This window comes from Anolis carolinensis, chromosome 2 (genome assembly GCF_035594765.1).
Source record: "Anolis carolinensis isolate JA03-04 chromosome 2, rAnoCar3.1.pri, whole genome shotgun sequence".
Classification (NCBI taxonomy): Eukaryota; Metazoa; Chordata; class Lepidosauria; order Squamata; family Dactyloidae; genus Anolis; species Anolis carolinensis.
The window spans coordinates 94,766,685-94,785,670 of NC_085842.1; the positions used below are offsets into that span (position 1 = coordinate 94,766,685).

The following is an 18,986-nucleotide window of genomic DNA, read 5'->3' on the forward strand; positions in this document are numbered from 1 at the left end:
CCTCCTTCAGTAAGAAACCATAACTGTTTCATTGCTTTATCATTTGATAGTACTATACTTGATGGCTTAAAAAGGCAAAACCTGAAATCCATCCACTCTTGATCTAAAAGGTTTCTATTGCATTACTCTGGAATTATTATTGTAATGTTTATCTCAGGAAAATTAGTTATTAAGACTAATTCTTGAGGCTAAAAAAGAGTAAAGTCTTGATACAAAAGTGTCGACTGGGTTTCGACCAAATGTAAGATCTGCCTCACTAAACTTTTAATCCTTTCAGACACTCAACAAGTGTGGCTAGTGATTTGGCAGATGGACGGTGAATTTCCATGGAAGAGATGTGATTCAAAGAATTCTCCAGGTGGTCTACAAGCTTCTTCTGCTGTTATGTATGGGCCAGAGGTTCATTGTCCTTTCCCTAAAGCATAATGAACATTTGTCACAATGAAAGAGAAAATGGTCACTTCTCTCTAGGATGAAGAGGCACCATTGATGAGCTTCCTTTGGCTTCTGTCACTCAAAGAATTACAAATCCATCTAACACTAGCACTGTCTAGATCAGGGTTTCTTAAATGTTTCCACTTGCAACCCCTTTCAGGATGAGAAATTTTTACATGACCCTAAGCTTATAGGAATATAAAATAGATCTAAAAACATTTCCTGATAACAAATCAACATTTGCAAAGCTTGCTAAATAGGCTGATTTTCCTTTTTATGAAGTACAACTGAAGCGTCTTTCACAGAGTCCATTGTAAATATTATACCATAGATTCATGTAAATATCTAAAACAACCACTAGGTGAGGTTCCGAAACCATTTACTTTTGCCAAATTTTGGGACCCCAACATTGAGCTAAGGGGACCCTATTTGGGATTGGGACCCACAGTTTAAGAAGCAGTTGTCTGGACCATATTTTACTAACTTTTTTGTAAGAATATCCTGGGGGATTTTTCAAAGGCCTTACTGAAATCAAGCCATGCTACAAGGGCTATCCAGAAAGTAGTTACATTTTGGAATTAAAAATGAACAAAGTATAGGTGAAAACATTTACCATATGCAGTTGAAAGCCACACCCAAATACCATTTCTCAACATATTCGCCATTCATATATAGGCACTTATCATAGCGATGAATGAGCTTGGCAACTCCTTCCCCACAAAACCCCATGCTTGTCCTGGATCGCTCTTCTAAGGTTTTGCAAATGCTTGCAAACGATGTATGGCGACCGTTTTTTGGGACAAGAAAGGTGTGTTTCTTGCGGACTTCCTGGAACGAGGCACGGCGATAAACTCAGAAAGGTATCACCAAACTTTGCAAAACCTTAGGAGAGCAATCAAGGACGAGTGTGGGGGAAAGTTGAGCGTGGGGATTTTGCTGTTTCATGGGGACACCCGGCCCCACACGGCGGGTTGCACATGTGAAGTTCTGGAGTCTTTTGGGTGGGAGTTGCTTCCTCATCCGCCGTGCAACACAGCATTTTGGTGATGATGCACAGCTGCGGGAAGGGGTGACCGGTAGGTTGAGGACGCAAGCGGCAGAGTTTTGTGGGGAAGGAGTTGCCAAGCTATGATAAGTGCCTAGATTTAAATGGTGACTATGTTGAGAAATGGTATTTGGGTGTGGTTTTCAACTGCATATGGTAAATGTTTTCTCCTATACTTTGTTCATTTTTAATTCCAAAACGTAATCTACTTTCTGGATAACCCTCGTACATTGACTTCCATCTTGGCTGGTGAGAAGATTTTTGTGATCTTTGTATTGCTCTACCAAATGGTTTTACATTAATATGAAATTTGAACACAAATTCATGGAAGCCATAAGTATATGAAAGCAACAAGGTTTTTCAGACCACCTTTCTCTGTATGACAGCCATGTTCTTTCATTCCTACTTTTCCCTTTGGAGACACAACAAAATTACCAGCAATCTGTGAACTGTACAAAGGAATTCAGTTTATTACATTACAATTTCTTTGGCCACCCAACAGTCACAACATATAGGAGAAGCCATCTGTTCAAATATTCGCAGCAACAGCTAATTCCTAGAGGGAGCATTTGTATGTGCTTCAGGCCATCCCATTGGCCTCTCCATGAAGTTACTGCAGACAAGATTTTCTAGTTTTGTAGGGATGGGTAATATTTACACCTGTGTGGGATATAAACAAAGGCTAAACATATATTTCACTGTAAGCTGATTGTATTTCCAAAATTTCCAAAAATATATTCCTGCATTGCTTAACTAAAGATATTTAGATTTGGATAGGTGGAGACCTTTAAGATCATATATTGGGAAAACGGTTAGTATACTTAACATGGATATTTCACTATGTATACCAGGGGTCCTCAAACGTTTAAAGCAGAGGGCCGGTCCACAATCCTTCAGACTGTGGAGGGGCCGAATTATCATTTGGAAAAAAACAAAAAACAAATTCCTTATGCACACTGCACATGTCTTATTTGTAGTGCAAAACAACAACAATGAAAGAACAATACAATATTTAAAAATGAAAACAATTGTAACCAGCATAAACCTATCAGGATTTCAATGGGAAGTGTGGGCCTGCTTCTGGCCAATGGGATAGTCAAGTGAATTAGGATTGTTGTTGTATGCCTTCAAGTCATTTCAGACTTTGGGCGAGCCTAAGTCTAAAATTATTTATTTATTCATTTACTACATTTATTTATTACATTTATATCCTGCCCTTCTCACCATGAAGGGGACTCAGAGCAGCTGTATGTACATACAATATATTATATTATTAGCATAGCACAATATTAGCATTATATATTACTATATTGAACTATACCACTATACTGTAATATTATATGTAATATATAACATATAATTAATATTATTATATGGTATTATTATCAATATTATATGTATATACAATATATTATATTATTAAAATGATATAAAATATTATATTATAAAACTGAGGGCGGGGGCCAGATAAATGACCTTGGAGGGCCGCATCCGGCCCCCGGGCCTTAGTTTGGGGACCCCTGATGTATACTTTAGGTTCTGTGGGGATTTTCTCCCCCCCCCAAAAAAAAATATCAATACTGGCATTCTTTCTTTGGAATTAATGAAGTTTGGCACTGTCATTATGATGTTTATTTCTACCCTATTTTTTCCCTCCACAAGGAGACTCATGACTCAATGCTATGGAATCCTGGGATTTATAATTTGTTGAGGTACTGGCGCTCTTTGGTAGAGAAGGCTAAAGAACTTGTAAAACTACATCTTTCGTGATTCCAAAGCACCCTGAGGATGTGACCAGGGGCCTTGGAGTAGTGAAAGCTATCACATGTGTACTACTAGATCCTAGCCCTTCCTGGCTGAACAAGAAAAGGAAATGATTCATACCTCTCCTCAGCAAGTCCTAAAGGAAGCTATGGACCTCATCAGATGGGGCAATTTTAGCATCCTAGAATGTTCCGCCCTGTTTTGGGGACAGAGCCCCACATCGGCCATCACATGATATCATGTGACTTCCAATGGAGGCCCCATCCCAACTGGAGGGGAAGCATCCTTGGATGCTTTTCTCACAACACAGGAACTTTCTGTGTTGTGCTGGCTCCAATGGAGGCAGCATGGGTCCTCAGTAGGAGGGTGATGCTTCCCACGTGTGATGAGGAAAGTGTTGCTGTGAAGGAGCAGTGTGCGGGGCAACAGATTTGCCCTGCTCCCCTCCTGTATGACGAGGTCATAAGGTAAAACTTCTTCTGAAAGATCTTGTTATATGGACTTCCATTTGGCAAGGTATTTGTGTGGTAGATTCTCAACTCCAGGGGTTCGTGGATGAGGTGAATCATCTAAATCCATCTGGTTATGTGCCAGAAATAGCTTTGGTCACCTTGGTGGATGGTTTATATAATGGGAATGTGGTGATGTGTTCCTGTTAGTTCTTCTGGACCTCTCTAGGGCTTTTATACAGTGGCTCCAATACTTCCTGGAGGTGTGCTTTCAGAGAGTGGTGCTGGGGAATTCCTATTTGATTCCTTGACTCTCAGGGTTCAATCTTAGACTCCATGCTATTTAACATCTATATGAAATCCCTGGGAGAGACCAAAGTTTTGGGGCTTTAATGTCACCAGTATGCTGATGACACTCAGCTCTATTACTTCTTTCCACCTAATTCCAAGGAAGCTATTTCTTTACTAAACTTATGCCTGGCAACCGTAATGTACTTGATTGAAGTTTAATTTTGATGTGGTTTAATTCACTTTGAGCAATGTTTGAATCAATGTATTTAGAACCTCGTTTAGGATGGAATTTCTTAGGTTTATTGATTTAAGAAACAATGGGATGGTGCCAATTGTGACTTATATTTCCAGCATTGCTTGGCATACAGTATCTTGTCAGCTACAATTTGACCTATATTGGCTTGCATTCTGTTGCTTACTCTCAACTGAAGCATTGCATAAATAAACCTAATGTATTCAACAGCACCATTTTAGTCAGGAATAAAAGACATTTTAGGCAATATTATGCTAAATTAATTTTATGGGATAATACAAATTTGAAGATTGAAAGACAACCTTTTATAGTAGAAATGTATAGAGTGTGGAATCTATCCTTTGGCTTAATTGATTGATGCAGACCAAGAATTTTTGCCCTTTTCAATATTGGAGTCTACTTATCAGTTACTTGCAGGTACACTATGGTAATATTTACAATTACAACCCTTTTGATTCTGAGTTTCTCAGCCACCCGTTGTCTTGGAAACATTAATCGTATCCTCAGAGAAACTGAAACCAAAAAGTCTGGTGTATACATGTTTGTTGAAAAGCACTAAATTTGATGTTAATGAAGTTAAAATAATGGGAAAGCCATGGCATAAAAAGTGGGGTCAGTGCATTAATTCTATAGTGCAGCTGCACCATATATTACAGGATGTAGATCCACATATTTCCATCCATTGTTCAATGTTCAGAAGATTTTCTTGCTTCAACGAAGAATGAACATGTTTTATAAACATTGTTTTCAAAAAAGTGTAGTTTTGAAAATGTGATCATGTTTTAATGTAGACAGAATGATTGTAGTTTCATTAATAAGGAAGCCTGGCATGTTTGTGCATCCCAAAAAGATAGCCTTCTTCAATTACAATGACTTCAAGTTAGCTGTTCTCTGAAATGGCTGCTTAAAGATCAGACAGACACACTATTCCTTTTATTTTCAAGCAACTTCATTAAAGAGATGAAATCTCACTTCTACTTCACTAGCTGTCATTGTGTTTGACAGAAATGTGCAACCTGTAATTTTTCACATGGAGGTTTTGAAGCCATAATTAGACGATATTGGAAGGTGAGCTGCATTTTAGAACGGCTGGAAGGTCAATTACATAGCTTTTTTTTAATGATCTTTTTTGCCAGCATTGACCAGTGCATCTGTGCAAGTTTTTTCTAGGTCAGGAAAAATAATTGAACCACCAAGCAAACAAAAAAGAAGAAAAGGGGAAAACACAAACATATATTTCAAATGGTGGTAGGGTGGATTCTGGCAAGAGGGTGCATATTTTTATGTCCCACTGGTTATAGGCTTCCCCCCAATTTACTTTTATATGTATTTTGGGGTGTATTTTATATTATGTTACAAATTAGAGCATCATAAAGATCTGCCATCTTCCAAAAACAGTCTGTTCCTCCCCTCAAATTAGGGCTCTTGTGTTCCATCCATATAGACATCTTCATTGCCTGGTAACATTTTATGAAGTTAGTTACAAGTCATCACAGAGAAAGGACCAAAGACTGAACTTGTGCATTATTTTTGTACATTGTCCTTCCTCAACACATTTAATGCCTTTTTACACTTCAGAATTAATAGTCCTACGTTTCCCTGACTTCCATGACAGCATCCTATGAAAAAAATGGAGGATTGTAGTAGACTGACAGGAGTCCGATCCAAACAGGCATAACTAGTAGTAAATACAAGGGACGTGTGATTAGTCAAAAATCCCATCCCATTTTCAGCACACGTCCATTCCATTTACCAGGAAATTCCTGAAATTGGGAGGGGGGTAAATACTGTTTTGGAATTCCATAGCATTTAGTCCTAATACTATTACAGTTAAACCCAATTCTGAACCCAGATATAACATTCAGAACAAAATGCCAGTATGATTACAAAGAAAGGACATGCTGAAGAAAATAATGTGCTGTTAATCAAAGCCTGTATTTTGCACAATAATCAAATGTCCTCAGAATCAGCATGTTTCATTCTAAGTATAATTATCTGACATTCATTTACTCATCTGCAATCTATAGCCTGCCATTTTTCACAGATGCTCAATTTGGAGCATTTCTCAGTCCAAAAATGCACATCTTGGATCTATCTTTGTTCCCAGCTAAGTCGAGTTCCAAGCCAATTTTCCCATTCTTCAGTTTAACATGTGCAGATCTGCTGAGAGATTTCCATACCAGAAAATGAAGGTTCATCACTAGACTACAGGATGAGTTCAGTTTGACCATTTTAACTGCCATGGCTCAATGCAATCAAAACTTGGAAGTTATAGTTTTACAAGGTCTTTAGTCTTCTCTGACAAAGAGTGCTGGTGCCTCACCAAACCACAACACTCAAGAATCTATAGCATTGATCCATGGCAGTTAAAGTAGTATCAAACTGAATTAATTCTGCAGTATAATGCACCCTGAAAGGATATTTAAGACAATACAGGGAATCTCAGGCCTTTCCTTGTGACACTGCTGTTTCCTGGCTTCCCTCCTTAAAGGATGGAATGCCTGGCTTTAAGAACAAATATGGTAGCATTTTGGCACTTTTTTACCCCTGGCTATTCTTGCTACTGGAATGTGAAATGATCTGAAACTGAGTTAGACTAAAATAAGTTCTTTATCCTTAACTTAAGGAGCATCTATAATTAAATCTGTAGTTCTTATAAACACATACAAAAATACTTTCTGAATTAGCCATTTTCCTCATATTTCAAATACATCTTCTGCTGACCACTTCCCTCATGCATGACTGCTTTGGTAAACCCAAATATGAGCACGTGGCAGGTTCAGACTGAAAACACTGACAACTTGTGTGTGGATCTTTACTCCAGGCTCCCTACTGCTCACATAGCTAAACATGCCAATTACAAGTCGATGCAGTCATTTCCTACCTTCCAGGCCTCACAGCTGGGACAGAGAAAAAGAAAATCTCATCAAAAAGCTCTGGTAACCCCTCTTCTTCTTTTTCTCAAGCGGGTCTGAATGTAATTTCCCCCCAACAGAATGGAGGCGGCACATGTGCATCGGATCTCCTGCTGATTTCATCAACCAGCTGATATGGTGTTGCCTGCTGACATGCCTTGGTTTGCCTGTTTTCTAATTCACATCTGCTTATTTAAAATGACAGTGGTCGTATTTGGCTCTCACTCAAGGTCATGGCTGGAGATGTCAAGATCTGAGCATGAGTAATACAAAAATTCTGGTATGAAGAGATTTCATTTCCATCCCTGTCCAATCCATTTGTTTACTTATGAGTTGCTCACCAAGGTCCTATTGGGATGATGCAATTGTGTCCCCATTTGCTTCAGTGATTTGGCTGGGCAAGTAGATTCTTGGTGGAGAAAGAGATAACAGATTTATGGGGGAAGATTAGTAAAATTGTTGTTTGGTTGTGAATAGATCAGTTGTTTTATTTCCCATGACTCCTAACATTAGTGTGTATCACCAGCAGACTCATGTTCCACACCTCCCCCTCTGCCTCTTAAAGCAGAATTTAACATTGATGAAAAGTCTACATCAGGGATTCTCAACCTGTGGGTCCCCAGGTGTTTTGACCTACAACTCCCAAAAATCCCAGCCAGTTTACTAGCTGTAAGGATTTCTGGGAGTTGAAGGCCAAAACATCTGGGGGCCCACAAGTTGAGAATCACGGGTCTACATTCACTGAAAATTGGTTGAAACCTTTGGATTTCATTGCCTTTTCAAGTTCCTTCAGTTTTGTTTTCTTCAGTGGAGATGTTCTAATTCTTGTAGTTATCGTTTACTGCAAGGTTAGGAATTGTGTGGCCCAGCAAATATTGTTCGAATGTGAATTCCAATCAATGCTACCACAGCCAATATGGAAAAATACTGAGAGTTGGAGTTGCAGTCCAACAACATCTGGAGTATTGCACAATTTCCACCTTGGCTTCAGAAGAACATATACATTGCCTCACATCAAGGAAATAATGCTTTTTTCTGTTTTTGTCTCCAACACTAAAGCAGTAACAGTTTTGATCAAGCTGCAGATCTTTGCCAAAGGAAGTTTTCAATTGAAACCAGCTGATGACTAACTTCTGTCCTGGAACAGGTGAATTGAGAATTCTTCTGTTTCCTATCTGTCCTTCTTTAACTTTAGAGGCCTTTTTCTTACTTGAAATGGAGAATTGAATGCTATCTTCTATTAACAGTGATGATAATATAGATAGTTAAGTAAGAGACAAGTGAAAATTGAAGCAAATGTTATAAATTATAGCACACAGATGAGTCTACGCCATATTGCATGGAATCTTAAATAAAATATTACTTGACCAAAAATCTCATAGTCACTACTTTTTAAAAGTCAACTTTCTAGTTCTTGCTCTGATTGCAAAAAATAATTATAATAGTATGGCCCTGAGTCTGCAAGACCTGAGCATGTTCATGTCAGGGTTACTTGTAAGTCTCTCATTCATAAGGTCACTGTTTTGATGGCAGTTAACAACAACAAAGCGTGTGCCCTATTTTGAAACCAGAAGAGATGTTAGAATCATAAAAGAAAATTGGAAGAGACCTCATGGGCCATCTAGTCCAACCCCCTGCCATGTAGAAAAGCACAATCAAAGCACCCCTGAAAGATGGCCATCAGCCTCTGTTTAAATGCTGTCAAAGAAGGAGCTTCCACCACACTTCAAGGCAGAGAGTTCCACTGCTGAACAACTCTTACGGTCAGGAAGTTCCTCCTAAGGTTGGAAGTTCTTTCTAATTTTCTGGTGAAATTTCCTTTCCTGTAATTTGAATCCATTGCTCTGAGTTCTATAAGACACTTTGATGGTCTGATAGATATTTTTAAAAACCCAAAGACCTTTCTCCATGAAAAGTTAGATTCTTCTTTCTTGAGATAATACCAAATTGGAAATTCTATCAAAAAACCAGATGTGGAAAGAAATGTATTCTCTGCTGAGAAAGTTTTGAGATACATATACTCTACATAAGGCTCATATTATCTTCTGCACTCAGTGTGAATGAACCACAAATATTGCAATGATTTAAAATCTCAGCCATGGTAAGCAGAATAAATGTGGAAATGTTGAGTATATTCATGCTAGCTCGAATTAAGTGATCCAGCATTGTGGAAACTAGGGCCAATAGCCAACTGTTGGTTTCAATTAGAGAAGACCCACTGAAGCAATGGGATTAACCATTTCACAGTTGATTCAGTAAATCTAAGATGGGGTTAGCAACTGGACTTGCTTTCTCTCTTTACACAAAACCTGACAATTTTTTTAAAGAGTCTAATTCTTTTTTTAATCCTATATAATTATTTATTTCTGTAGCTCTGATACAATTCTACAGCCTTTATTCCATTGCTAGTTCCAATCAGTCAGAGTCATTTCTGACTCTTTGTGACTTCATGGACCAGTCCATGCCAGAGTTCCCTGTCAGCCGTTGCTGCCCCCAGTTCCTCCAAGTTCATGCGAATCACTTCATCCATCCATCTTGCCCTTGGTCAGCCTCTCTTCCTTTTTCCTTCCATTTTCCCCAGCATCATGATCTTTTCCAAGCTTTCCTGTCTTCTCATGATGTGGCCAAAATACTTCATCTTTGCCTCCAATATCCTTCCCTCCAGTGAGCAGCCGGGCATTATTTCCTGGATGATGGACTGGTTGGATCTTCTTGCGGTCCAAGGCACTCTCAGCACCTCCAGCACCAAAGTTCAAAAGCGTCTGTCTCCCTTCGCTTAGCCTTCCTTATGGTCCAGCTCTCGCATCCATAGGTTACTATGGGGAATACCATTGCTTTAACTATGCAGATCTTCATTGCCAGTGTGATGTCTCTACTCTTCACTATTTTATCAAGACTGGCCAATGTTCTCTTCCCAAGAAGTAGCCATCTTCTGATTTGCTGGCTGCAGTCTGCATCTGCAGTGATCTTTGCACCTAAAAATATAAAGTCTGTCACTGCCTCCACGTTTTCTCCCTCTATTTGCCAGTTATCGATCAGTCTGGTTGCCATAATCTTGGTTTTCTTGATGTTTAACTGCAACCCAGCTTTTGCACTTTCTTCTTTAACCTTGGTGATAAGGCTCCTCGGCTCTTTCTCACTTTCGGCCATCAGAGTGGTATCATCTGCATATCTAAGGTTGTTAATGTTTCTTCCAGCAATTTTAACTCCAGCCTTGGATTCCTCAAGCCCCGCACATTGCATGGTGTATTCTGCATACAAGTTGAATAGGTAGGGTGAAAGTATGCAGCCCTGCCATATTCCTTTCCCAATCTTGAACCAGTCTGTTGTTCTGTTGTCTGTTCTTACTGTGGCTACGTAGTCTTTATGCAGATTTCTCAGGAGACAGACAGGAGACAGGAGCCTCTGGTGGCCTAGGGGATAAAAGCCTTGTGACTTGAAGGTTGGGTTGCTGACCTGAAGGCTGCCAGGTTCGAATCCCACCTGGGGAGAGCCCGAATGAGCTCCCTCTATCAGCTCCAGCTCCATGCGGGGACATGAGAGAAGCCTCCCACATGGATGGTAAAACATCAAAAACATTAATCTGTTTATTCTTTAAGGCAGTAGTTCTCAACCTGTGGGTCCCCTAGAAATTGGGTTCTCTCAGCATTTTCTATTTTCAATAATGGTGAGCTAAAAATGCTAGTGACAGCCCAAAGTCCCCTCGTGAGTTTTATGACAGAATGGGAATTTGAACTCTGTCTAAATCTGATTCTCTACCCACTATAGCAAAAAGGGCCCCTTCTAGAGTGTCTGGGCCTGAATTGCCACATGTCATACAACACCATGTTTCTGAAACCTAAAATTATGCTCTAATGACTTTCATTTTTCAATTATATTTTTTTCAGATACAGGGTGTGATGAAATGGAGATCTGAACATCTTGGGTGCCTATGGAGGCATGGAATTCTATTTTTAACAACAAAAGCAATGGAGTCTGGGGTGGGGTTGCCTTGGTCCACAGGCATATGCCCTGCATTCTACAACACTCTGGGTCTCAAATTTTCATCTAAAGTGATAGTGATGGCTGTTTTATGGGACCAACAGCTGCATACACATAGAGTTATGTGCACATAAGATCAACAGAATTAGTGTAAGTGAACAAAAAAAGTGGCAAGTGGTGCCTGTCATGGGGTGGTGAATCAGCTCTGGTTTTCTGCCTTATCTTTAAAGAAGCATCTTACTAGAATCCAAAATTTCTAAACATGACTAAATGGCTGTAACATGAGATCACATGATTAACTGAAAAGATTATAATGCTTGATAAAATGGAAGACAGTAGGAAAAAGAAAGATTGCTTTAAAGATGTATTGAGTCAGTTAAGAACTTTATCACATGGGCAGGACTAAAGTGGGGGCAATAATGGGGCAGTGGAGGGAACAGCCAGGTTCTGTTACCTCCCATCATGGCCCGTAGTCTCCCTTTCCATAACGTTTCCCCATCTGTCCCCACTCTTCTGTTTTTCAGTGAGTCTTTATATGCTGAATGATTTTAAGAGCTGCAAAATTACAGTGTGCACCCAACTCCTCTGGGCTCCACTGGTGCAATGCGGCCGGCACAGAGCCCCTAAAGTCCCACCAGAAGTAGCCCTACATGATGTGATGGGCTCTGAGAGGCTCCATGCCAGCAGAGGAGAGAAGCGGGGAGAAGATGCTTGCTCTCTGAATCCTGTAAGGTCATAAGAAAGCCCCATGTTTGTAAGACCTTAACTGGAGCGTTGATTATACTTCTCATTATGACAATTGAAAGAGCTGTCTGAGGTGCTGAACCTATAGTAAGACTCAGCAGATTCTCTGCCACCCCAACATGGAATTCACTAGGCCCAACTGGAATAAAAATGTAATAGATTCTTCTCAAGAAACAAATGAGTATCTCCCCATCTGCTGGCTTACAATCAAAGCTCCAAACTACAAATTACATCAATCACATCTTTGATGGCAAGTAACAATGGTGTGGGGTTGCCTAGAAGTGTCCAGGGTTCAAATCTGATCAGAAGTGTCAAATAAAGCATGTTTTCCAAAGAATAACTAATGTAATAAAAAGGTTGGCCCAAAGAATCATGACACAAAAGAGGTTATTTGAGGGAAAGAAGGAAAAGAGAACTTTTGTACTTGTTGTATGTAAGCCTTAAACAAAGACTGTAACATTATACTACAGTGAGAATAGGGAAAGTGTGGGACAAACCAAACAAGTACTAAGCCCAACTTATACTCATCATAAGCAGTCACTAACAAACACTATATCAGTTCTTTAATTTTACTGGTGACTAAGCACAAATAATGAAGATAGGAAATGTGAAGGAAATAATCTTTAGGTAATTTCTTAAAGCAAGACAAAAAGATGGCAGTCTAGATCTTTCTGACAGGAGAAAAAGGAATCACTGAAGCAAGAAACAGACAAGAGTATGGGGGTTTAAGATTACAGTTTAATAAGCAATAGAGTAAGAGAACAGAGAAAAGTGAGTGAAAGGAAACCACCAAAGACACAAAGATTAGATGTAGTTTAGATGTAAATTTGAAACATGAAAGGAGACCTGTGAAAGAAACCGGTGTAGCACAATTACAAAAGAAATAAAGATTAAAAAAGAAGGAAAACTGAGAACAAAAATAGTAACTTTCACCTAAGACAAAGGAGAGGTAATAGTGAAAATTTTCCTTTATTTCCATGCAGTATACCTCTAGCTGGAGTGAGCAGAATCTGTGTGTGTGACCCAGGGGAGATCTCCTGCATGTCACGTTTGTTTCTAGAAGTGCCCCATGGAAAGGGGTGAATTAATTCAAATTATTGCCTCTAAGACGGTGGTTCTTAACCTGGGGTCCCCAGATGTTTTTAGCCTTTAACTCCCAGAAATCCTAACAGCTGGTAAACTGGCCAGGATTTCTGGGAGTTGTAGGCAAAAAACATCTGAGACCCCAGGTTGAGAACCACTGCTCTAAGAACGCAATATTTGGCAGCATCCTGTGTTTTTGACAGTACTTGAGCCTTCTAAAAGACAGCAGCTTATATTGATCCTTTCCACTTCAAGAATGCTTTTAGACATGATTTTCAGCATATCTGGGACACTCCAGTATAACATATGACATAATGTCTCTCAGAAATGTGAGGGACAATTTGTTAACCATTTTTCCAGTCCTTAGGGTAGTAAAGACAAATTAGAAAAATGCAACAAGAGTATATGTTGAAGGACCAGAAAGATGAAACTGGTTAAAAAACAATCTTAGTGGCTCAAATGAGATGATAACGTACCACACATGTTTTGCAGATGTCCCTTGTGTGCTATGTCTGTTTTTCATAGTAAGTACATGATTTTCCTCACGAATGTACTATGCTGTGTTCTGAAATTGATTGTGGGAAATTAAAAACAGGTTATTCTTAGGAAATACACATTTCCTTTAATAAGTAGTCTGACCCCCAATGGTTTCTGATACCAGGGTTAATGAACTAGAATGGGGACAACTCTATGTAGTCCTGAGGCATTTCTGCAGCCCTTGAAGGCCAGCCAACTCTTTAATAACACTGGGAAAGGACATCTTGTTACTCAAAATGACATTACACACTCAAGATATGGTGTAATTTTGCCTTGTTCCCCTGCCCTGACCCTCAAACACCCTAGGCTGTTTTAGGCCATGGGCATTTTTACCTGAAAGCAATTAATCATTTTCTGCTTTGTCAAAATGCTTCTAAAATAGAAAATGAAGGGGGTGTCGTGTTTTGCTAAAATCATGGCAAAAGTAGGAGGTACAAAAATAGGTGCAGGGCTGCATGAAACTCACAGGCTGCACTTTCTTCACTACTGTTTTATTGCAAGGTCATGTGAAATAACTGCTCTGTCTCAGATTCATTCCTTGGGAAATCACATCTGGCCTTGATTCCATCCTATTTGGATTATTACAATACACTCTACATAGGGCTGCCTTTGGAAATAGTTTGGAAACTTCAGTAGTCAAAATGCTTTGCTGCTGACTAAGGAATCATATGACACACCACCCACCCATGTAAACAATGTCACTGGTTGCTAGTCTGATTCTGGGTAAAATTCAAAGTGCTGGTTTTGATCTTTAAAGCCTTAAATGACTGCAACACATCACATCTCCATATACAAGCCAGCACAATTCTTCAGAGCAGGCTTTCCCTCAGTTCCACCACCTTCATAAACAACTAATTTAATACAAGTTTAATAGATTAAATGCATTTTAAACAATTAAACAGTTTAAAAATCCAGTACATATACATTTTGGAACAAATACATTGGGCTTCCAAAGCTATAATAAAAATAAAAATAATAGAATAGAATTTACAAAGAGATCATTACCAAAAGCCATGATTCAGATGGCTGTATGCACAGCTCAAACCCATTCTTCTTGTAGACTTTCATACCCATTGGGGCACCTCTCCGGAGCCCCCGGTGGAGTAGTGGGTTAAAGCCTTGTGACTTGAAGGTTGGGTTGCTGACCTGAAGGCTGCCAGGTTCGAATCCCATCCGGGGAGAGTGCGGATGAGCTCCCTCTATCAGCTCCAGCTCAATGCGGGGACATGAGAGAAGCCTCCCACAAGGATGATAAAAACATCAAAACATCCGGGCGTCCCCTGGGCAACATCCTTGCAGACAGCCAATTCTCTCACTCCAGGAGCAACTCAAGTTGCTCCTGACACGGAAAAAAGAAAAGAAAACCTCTCCTTTACTGGGTGGTACTCAGTTGTATAATAAAAAAATTTTAAAACACTGATGACAGTCCCTAAGGAAGATTTTTTAAAAAAATGCACACTGCTGTGTTGATCTGTATCAGCTAGCCCTCTTAGAAGAAGTAACTATAGTAACTATAGCATCATGTGCTTAATTAATCATTTGCATGTCTCCCTAAGAGTTTAAGCTTAGCTTTGTATTCATGGAATTTTATGTTTGTTAGTCTTACCAAAACCCTTTCCCTTCCTCCACCAATTAGTTTGCATGTTTTTTTTTCTGTTACAGATCTTCTTATCATGAGATATAAATCTACTTTATATGTTTTTACCAAACCTTCTTTATTTTTCTTGTAGTACCCTATATGGTGGTGGTGATCAACTGACTGTCTCTCGCTTTCTGTTTGCAAATAAATACTCATTGCTCTGCTTGTGCAGCCTCACATTTGACAGCAAGTCCAAACAGTATCCCCTTATCAATGCTCAGGCATGATTCAGATGCTAATTCAATTAACCTCTGTATGTGTGCTGAAAATAATAATAATAATAATAATAATAATAATAATAATAATAATAATAATAATAATAAGCCTGAGTGGTATTGTTGTTTGAGTGTTGAACTGGGACTTTGCTCAGCCACTGCATGATTTTGGGCAAGTTACCCTTTTTCAGCCTTGGAGGAAAGAAATGCTAAACCTTCTCTAAACAAATCTTGCCAAGCAAACCATATTATAGGGATCACCATAAAACTGAGTTTACTAGAAGGCACACAACTACAACAGTAACAACAATGTGCACTACAGTGGGTGTATCATGTAAAATGTGATGGGTCAGACCTACAACAGGTGAGCTATAATATTTGAGTGAAGTTTGAGTAGAAACTCTTCCCAAGTTGATGTAAACACCTCTTTCCTTAAAAACACATTGCAAATAGGCAAATAGGTTAACAAAGGCTAACTGCACAAAAATCTACATAGCAAAAACCAGAAAAAGCTTATTAAAATGCTAGAATTCCTTAGTCAAGATTTCATTTGTTGTAATATGCGATTCCTTACATATTCTACCTCAAAATTCAACTTCAAACTCACTTCCCTCATGCTGTCTTCTCAATCAATTGAGGAACATCTTATCTCCACTCTTTGTTTTTAGCTGAACTGGAGCAATGTGACATACCTCTCCCTCCTTTTACATAGCCATTATTCACCTTCTTACAAATCCTTGCTGCTTTATGTTTTACTGATCTTCATCTTGACTTATTAGACAGTTAGGCCTCCTGCCACTTTTGCTGATTGTGCCATAATTTCCTAGCTCACTAGACAAGGAAACAACTGAGACTGCAGATTGCAGAATCAAAGCGCTCAGGGAATTGCAAAACAACAGAAGTGGGTCATGCTGCCTTGGAGAGGTAGTATCCGAAGTCAGAGTAAGGAACAAGGGAGAGAGCCTTTGCCATGCTTGGAGAACTACTTTGCAGCATCTCCAAAACCAAAAGGAACAATTATCTGAGTGTATCAATCCATCCAAAAACAAAAAACAAACAAACAAAACAAAAACAAACAAAATGTTAGAGCACTATTTTTTAGGTTCATGTGCCAAAGACAAGAAGGGAGGTAATGAAAACCACTGCATTTTTGTGGTAATTATGGCCGGTTTTTCAGGCTGTGGAAACTTAGGTATTCTGGTAGTGAGTGAAGAGAAGCAAAGCTGTTGTTGGGGGCTGTACATAGCCTTTGAGCTGTACTTTCTCCATCCCTGAATAAAAGAAGCATAAGCTTATCCCAGACCCAAGGGCTATTCTGCCCTGGGTTCTATTTGTACAATGGTCAACTAGTTCCCTATGGGAAGTTCAAATGCAGGACATGAGTGAAACAATACTCTTCCATTTGAATTCCCAGAAAGTTATATACAAAGGTGTTCAGATATGCAGAGAGAGATTCTTTGTTTTAATAAAGTTGTTTACACAAAATGGGTCCTTGATATCTGCTTGAGTTTGGTGCCAGGACACTGCCCACTCCCCCTGCATATAACGGATGCTCAAGTCTCATTATATACAATGGTGTAGTAAAACAGTGTTCCTTATATAAAAATGCAAAATCAAGCCTTGTTTTTTTAAAAAAAATCAAAAATTTAAACTACAGATGGTATAATCTGTGGCTAAAGAATTTGTGGACATGGAAAGCCAAACGCTACTGCTTTTCATTTAAAAAACAACCAGTATGCTGCCAGGTAGCTATACAAATCCATTATGGTGACAGGTGCCTAAATAAAAGTAAACTATGTGCCTAGATGCCCGGATTATGGTGACGTCATGCATTTCACAGAGTTTTCTTAAGCAAGGAATACGCAGAGGTGCTTTGCCACTGGCCCCCAATGAAATATGGCCAAGAACATCAGATATTCTTTGGTAGTGCATCTTCCAAGTACTAACCTGTAGTCATGTGCAAAAAAATCATTCCTACCATTTTTCCTGTTTCTTTTGTGTCTTCCGTTTCTTTGAAAGCACAAAACAGGAAGCCCCCTCCCGACACAGAAATCTGCTCAACCCGAAAGCCTGCGTTCATGTCGAGCCAAAATTGCCTCCTTGCCTGCATGTAGGCAGGCCTGGAGCTAGGCTGTAGGCACATTTTGGGAGTATGGCGGGGCATGCTTGGTGGCTGGCGGGCCCTGCAGGTGAGCCCTGGGCCTGCCTGCAGGTCCCGCCTCACACACTCTCTCCAAGAATGTGGCGGGGCATGTGTGGTGGCTGGCAAGTTGTGCAGGCAGGAGCATGCCTGCAGCTGAGTGCCTTCCTCCAGAGGAGCACCCGCAGGTAAGAAGAATGCCAGGAAGGGGAGGCAGTGGGTGGGAAGCCCCCTCCCGCAATAATGGTCCAAATTGCAGAACCCCATTCCAAAAATCCCCCAATTTTGGGAGGCTCACAAAAACGGACCGAGACACCCAACGAAAGCCGGGACACAAAATGGGGCAAGGTTTACCCTGAAAGCACAAGACTACTAACCAGGTTTGTCTCTGCTTCATGGCATGGAACCCATTTCTCTTTAAGGCCATCCAAGTTATTGGCTGTCATTGTATTTTATTGTAGAAGATTTAAATGAACACTTCCTTTTTTCCATCCTGACTCTTCCCGTCTATCGGTTAGGTGGATCTGTAATTGGCTAAGCGAATGAACCCAAAGGGTGCTCACCAATGTGTCGTCTTCATCATGGAAAGAAGTGACAAGTGGAGTGCCGCAGGGCTCCGTCCTGGGCCCGGTTCTGTTCAACATCTTTATTAACGACTTAGACGAAGGGTTAGAAGGCACGATCATCAAGTTTGCAGATGACACCAAACTTGGAGGGATAGCTAACACTCCAGAAGACAGGAGCAGAATTCAAAACGATCTTGACAGACTAGAGAGATGGGCCGAAACTAACAAAATGAAGTTCAACAGGGACAAATGCAAGATACTTCACTTCGGCAGAAAAAATGGAAATCAAAGATACAGAATGGGGGACGCTTGGCTTGACAGCAGTGTGTGCGAAAAAGATCTTGGAGTCCTCGTGGACAACAAGTTAAACATGAGCCTACAATGTGATGCGGCAGCTAAAAAAGCCAATGGGATTTTGGCCTGCATCAATAGGGGAATAACGTCTAGATCCAGGGAAGTCATGCTCCCCCTCTATTCTGCCTTGGTCAGACCACACCTGGAATACTGTGTCCAGTTTTGGGCACCGCAGATGAAGGGAGATGCTGACAAGCTGGAAAGCGTCCAGAGGAGGGCGACTAAAATGATTAAGGGTCTGGAGAACAAGCCCTATGAGGAGAGGCTTAAAGAGCTGGGCATGTTTAGCCTGCAGAAGAGAAGGCTGAGAGGAGACATGATAGCCATGTACAAATATGTGAGGGGAAGTCATAGGGAGGAGGGAGCAAGCTTATTTTCTGCTGCCCTGCAGGCTAGGACACGGAACAATGGCTTCAAACTACAGGAAAGGAGATTCCACCTGAACATCAGGAAGAACTTCCTCACTGTGAGGGCTGTTCGGCAGTGGAACTCTCTCCCCCGGAATGTGGTGGAGGCTCCTTCTTTGGAAGCTTTTAAGCAGAGGCTGGATGGCCATCTGTCGGGGGTGCTTTGAA

General features: G+C 40.2%; 1 long non-coding RNA gene across 1 annotated transcript; it reads right to left on the reverse strand.

Moving 5' to 3' along the window:
• Positions 1-1,927: 1,927 nt before the first annotated feature.
• LOC134296127 (uncharacterized) lies at positions 1,928-15,399 on the reverse strand. The gene is made up of 2 exons (XR_010002698.1): positions 7,122-15,399; positions 1,928-2,140 (listed from the first exon to the last, which is right to left on the reverse strand). It is a non-coding gene; the product is annotated as an uncharacterized LOC134296127 (long non-coding RNA).
• Between the last annotated feature and the right edge of the window lie 3,587 nt (positions 15,400-18,986).